General features: G+C 42.9%; 1 protein-coding gene across 4 annotated transcripts in view; it reads left to right on the top strand.

The window, feature by feature from the left end:
• ccdc102a (coiled-coil domain containing 102A) overlaps nt 1-6,000 on the top strand; it is a 131,590-nt gene that overhangs the window by 3,899 nt on the left and 121,691 nt on the right. The window lies entirely within an intron of this gene.

Here is a 6,000-nt window from a genome sequence, read left to right as displayed (position 1 = left end):
AAATAGGTCAGTCAAACTTTAATAATATATTAAAACCAGCGTGATGTGGGCGCGCATGGAATCGTATATCAACATGGACGGAGCTGCGTGAAAAAAGCCACCCGGCCTCTTCGCGTAAACTTAAACTTACCTTAACCACTCGCTCATCTTTTCTTCATCCATCCCTTCGAGTTAGCTTTTATGATGACGCCGGCTGGAAAGGTCTCTTTTGGCAAGGTCTTCCTTTTGAATATCACCATGGGTGGAAGTTTCTGGCCATTAGCATGGCAAGCTAGAACCACAGTGAAGGATGACTTCTCATTCCCTGTGGTGCGAATATTCACCGTACGTGCTCCCGTTGTATCCACAGTGCGGTTCACAGGAATATCAAAAGTCAGTGGAACCTCGTCCATGTTGATAATGTTCTCTGGCCGGATCTTTTTTTCAGCTATCTTGTTTTTACAATATGCACGGAAAGTAGCCAGCTTTTCTTGAAAGTCTTTAGGCAGTTGCTGTGAAATAGTAATCCGTGTGCGGATGGAGAGATTGCGTCTTTTCATGAACCGGATCCCTGTCGCTTAGTAGGAGCCATTTTGTGGTCTTTACAGATGTAAACACACAAAGGAAATGAAACGTACGGTAATATCCGCGCGCTTTTTCTTCTTCTACGCGGGCGGGTGGTTGCTTACAGTAGAAGAAGAAGCGCTTCCTGTTCTATGGGGGCGGGTGCTTACCTTGGCGGTTGCTTGCGTAGAAGAAGAAGCACTTCCTCTTCTACGGGGAAAAAAGATGGCGGCTGTTTACCGTAGTTGCGAGACCGAAACTTTATGAAAATGAATCTTAATATTAATCCATATATAAAGCGCACCGGGTTAAAAGCCGCACTGTCAGCTTTTGAGTAAATTTGTGGTTTTGAGGTGCGGCTAATAGTGCGGAAAATACGGTACATGTTTTGTAGATCGCAAGGAAGTGTTTTTAATGTAGAAAAATAATCATAATATGGCCCCCTTAAAGTAACTTGGAACTAGCATAATTTAACTCAGTTATGTCTTACCTTAACTCTGGCGTGTCAAGCTCGGTGGTGATCCCGCAAATGCTGTATCATATTGGACACACTAGGCCTTTTAGTTAGGGCTGGGCGATATACCGAGTTTGTAAGATGTATCGATATATTTTTAAACAAGATATGAATTAAGAAAATATCTTAATATCGATATAATTTATTTCACGTTAAATTGACCAAACGCCGCTTATTTGTTGTGTTCCTCGATTCTCCCCCACTTCCAACTCCATCTCAACTTTCCATGAGCTATTAAACCCCTCCTCTTCCTCCTTCCAAGACGTGCTTGCTCTCTCCTACCCACTGCACTGACCAACAACAACAACAAACAAGCAAATAATCGCTACTTAGCTTAACTACATTTTCTTTTTAAACAAATAGCGATTTCCGTAACTTAGCTATTTTTAGACCCAGCGGTTAGCCACGCTACATGCTACATAAGAAGAGAGAGGGAGAAGAGAAATAAATAAAAGGGACTAGTGTAACTGCACGGGCAGGGGACAACATATACGGGAAACATCAATGATGATTGGTTTGTTTACGTATAAAAACATCCATGATTGGTTGGCTGGTTTACTATGATGAGTCACGATTGGTTAAGACAAATCATTATGGACAGGCCAATCAGAGGCAAGATAGGGCGGGTCATCGAACCAGGAAGGGAAATCACATCAGACATCCCAAATGATGACCATAGTCGTAAAAGAGAAGAGGGAATATTCAAGCGGGCGATTTATATATTTAGAAAAACTCGTGGAAGATGGCAGGGGGATTCTCTTCTTTACATTTTTCTTTTAGCGATGTAGGCGACATCCAGGAAACCCACAATGGTCTACTTGGCCACATTAGGACACATGTATGCGTCTGGATAAAACAATGCCCAAAACATTAATTTGAGTTGTTTACCATGTAAGCCCAAATCAAAACTGAAAGACGTGGTATACACATTTAAGAACACACATGATTGTGGCAGACTTTTGCTACAGTATAGCCTAAATGCTACATTTCATTTTCATTGGTGTTGTACAAGACAGTAGCTGGGAATTAAAAAGTGCCTGCCTGCAAATGTATTTTTTATCTCAGTTTGATAAAATTTTTAATATTTGCACATCTATGTCATTTATTTTATGCAGAAATAATTTTTATTTTATTTTATGTATACATTCTTTGTTTTTCTATTTTATTTATGTTATGTAATTTTGTGCTACTTAAACAGTTTCTTTTTTGTGATGTTAATACCGATCTTGACTAACTGGGTTTTAATAAAAGTGCCACTGACAATAATGAATATATGTTATATGTATGTTTTCACCAGAAAATATATCGAGATATATATCGAATATCCAATTATGTAAAAATATATCCAGATATACTTTTTCGTCCATATAACCCAGCCCTACTTTTAGCCGCGGGTTTTTTTTGGCAGGTTTTGCAAATGTGTGAGCCATCGTCTTCATTGGCTCCCTGGTCATTTTCTAAGTAAACCCCAAATGTTCTAAAACTGCCCACTTTTTTGAGTAGAAAATGTTTTTTTTTTCATTTTCAAGCTAATTTAGCATGCTAACATGTCTCTCAATAGGTGCGTGTTGTGTGACTACCAGAAACTAATTAGTCATTGAGAGTGGAAAGCAGGGCTCTGTCTGACACGCTGGGTCCAAGGATGCAACATGACATCATTACTGCTGTTTTGAGGGTGATTTATTTTCCCTTTGAGTAAAAATGCAATACATTACATGCAGATGGTTTGTGGTCCCTTTGCGGTCAACAGAAGTAACGGCTCCTACCTCTCTCTCTCTCTCCATACAAGCCAAACAATTCACAGGCAGGTGCAGGTGTTATTCATTCAGCAATCATTGAGCCCCACACACACTCCACCCACACACACATGTAGCCACACACACTATACCAGGTGACAAGTGAGAAACAAATCCCTGCCTCTACAGTGGTATAAGCGCTTGCACCGCTGGTGTAACTTTGTTTTTGTTCTGTGCAGGTTGTGCCGAAAATGACGTACCAGCAAATGTCCGTTTATAGGATATACATCATTAATCCCACAATGGGGAAACTTTGTGGTTGCAGTGCATATACAAAAAGGCTAATGAGGAGGACTAAAACACAGTGTTGGGGAGGCTTCGCAATTAAATAACCGGGATGTTTTTAATAACGGTAAATAGTAAAACTGGTTAATCGTTGCATCCCTCGTTCCGATCAGGGTTTTCTGAAATTGGCTGATACTATACAACTGTAAATTTTTTACGATACGTGCTGTTGACAGTATCACGATGTCAACACAATATTTAAACTGGTTCCTTATTCAATTGTATTTGATACAATTATTTGATCAAAAATGGGAACCGGATCTTACATTCCAATACTCCTGGAATCGTCCAAATATCCTGGCACAAAATATGCAGATGATGGTTCTTCTCAGGTTTCTCTAGGTTTACATTTTCACACGTTGCACTGTTTTGTAGCACTTCATTAAGCGTTTCTTATGTATTCCTTATTTTTGCACCTTCATTTTAAGAGGTTAATGATTAGTGTTTAATGTGATTTTAGAATTGTGTTTACAATAATTGTTTGAGTGTTTTCCATGGTTGCGTTGACATTTCCTTTCCTTTCTGCCCTTATTGCTGGATTGCATATGACGTCACGTCCGTTTTTCTTCTTCGTGGCTTAATTCACATGATGGGTAACTAGCTTGAGCGTAGCATTAAAATGAGTGAGAGTGAGTGTAAAGTTTGAGCAGAAAATGCTGTATTGCTGTTCAGTTCTTGGGTCTTCCAATAGTTCAAATAGAGAGATAGGAAATAGCTTTCATAGAGTCCTGAAAAACATTGTTGATAATACATTCAAGAAAACCCCCCAAAAGTGCATCAAAGGAAATGGCTTTTTAAAAATATCACTTTCAACATTTTGTGGGATACAATCGGACCATGCCTGTGTTAGCAGCGATCACTTTGTAAAATGTTTGTTTGAACAATTGATTTGTTTGACAAACTTTCTGTGGTGCAATTAATTTTTTTCTTTACCATATAGTTAGAGCAGAACTAAAAAAACAAAAGGACAAGACGTCTCTTTAATTTGTGTTCTTTTGTGGTTGCTATACATAAATATAACTATGAAGACCTGGTTGTGCAAATAAACTAACATCATGTTAAGTCCTATTAATGAATATTATAATTGTTGGTCCAATCTACCGTATTTTCATTGTCAATTTTCTTAACAAAAACTTAAACCTTAGTTGTTGTTGTGTAGGGAAAGCAAAGTGTTTTATTCGACATGGATTACCACATTATATATAGCATCTTTGGTGCTTTGTGTTAAAATCAAGAAGATATTTTTAATGGTATTAATAAACTAGATGAATACATCTCTGTTTGGCTCAACAGCATATACTGAATCTTGATATTACCAGCAAACATTGCTGAACAAAAGGGTCATCTATAGCTAAATAATCCATCCATCCATCCATCCATCTTCTTCCGCTTATCCGAGGTCGGGTCGCGGGGGCAGCAGCCTAAGCAGGGAAGACCAGACTTCCCTCTCCCCAGCCACTTCGTCCAGCTCTTCCTGTGGGATCCCGAGGCGTTCCCAGGCCAGCCGGGAGACATAGTCTTCCCAACGTGTCCTGGGTCTTCCCCGCGGCCTCCTACCAGTCGGACGTGCCCTAAACACCTCCCTAGGGAGGCGTTCGGGTGGCATCCTGATCAGATGCCCGAACCACCTCATCTGGCTCCTCTCGATGTGGAGGAGCAGCGGCTTTACTTTGAGCTCCCCCCGGATGGCAGAGCTTCTCACCCTATCTCTAAGGAAGAGCCCCGCCACCCGGCGGAGGAAACTCATTTCGGCCACTTGTACCCGTGATCTTGTCCTTTCGGTCATAACCCAAAGCTCATGACCATAGGTGAGGATGGGAATGTAGATCGACCGGTAAATTGAGAGCTTTGCCTTCCGGCTCAGCTTCTTCTTCACCACAACGGATCGATACAGCGTCCGCATTACTGAAGACGCCGCACCGATCCGCCTGTCGATCTCACGATCCACTCTTCCCTCACTCGTGAACAAGACTCCGAGGTACTTGAACTCCTCCACTTGGGGCAAGATCTCCCCCCCAACCCGGAGATGGCACTCCACCCTTTTCCGGGCGAGAATCATGGACTCGGACTTGGAGGTGCTGATTCTCATCCCAGTCGCTTCACACTCAGCTGCGAACCGATCCAGTGAGAGCTGAAGATCCTGGCCAGATGAAGCCATCAGGACCACATCATCTGCAAAAAGCAGAGACCTAATCCTGCAGCCACCAAACCAGATCCCCTCAACGCCTTGACTGCGCCTACAAATTCTGTCCATAAAAGTTATGAACAGAATCGGTGACAAAGGGCAGCCTTGGCGGAGTCCAACCCTTACTGGAAACGTGTCCGACTTACTGCCGGCAATGCGGACCAAGCTCTGGCACTGATCATACAGGAAGCGGACTGCCACAATCAGACAGTCCGATACCCCATACTCTCTGAGCACTCCCCACAGGACTTCCCGAGGGACACGGTCGAATGCCTTCTCCAAGTCCACAAAACACATGTAGACTGGTTGGGCAAACTCCCATGCACCCTCAAGGACCCTGCCGAGAGTATAGAGCTGGTCCACAGTTCCACGACCAGGACGAAAACCACACTGTTCCTCCCGAATCCGAGGTTCGACTATCCGGCGTAGCCTCCTCTCCAGTACACCTGAATAGACCTTATCGGGAAGGCTTAGGAGTGTGATCCCACGATAGTTAGAACACACCCTCCGGTTCCCCTTCTTAAAGAGAGGAACCACCACCCTGGTCTGCCAATCCAGAGGTACCGCCCCCGATGTCCACGCGATGCTGCAGAGTCTTGTCAACCAAGACAGCCCCACAGCATCCAGAGCCTTAAGGAACTCCGGGCGGGTCTCATCTACCCCCGGGGCCTTGCCAC

This window comes from Nerophis lumbriciformis, linkage group LG06 (assembly GCF_033978685.3).
Source record: "Nerophis lumbriciformis linkage group LG06, RoL_Nlum_v2.1, whole genome shotgun sequence".
Classification (NCBI taxonomy): domain Eukaryota; kingdom Metazoa; phylum Chordata; class Actinopteri; order Syngnathiformes; family Syngnathidae; genus Nerophis; species Nerophis lumbriciformis.
The sequence above is the reverse complement of the archived record's forward strand: the minus strand, read 5'-3'. Positions and strand labels throughout refer to the sequence as shown.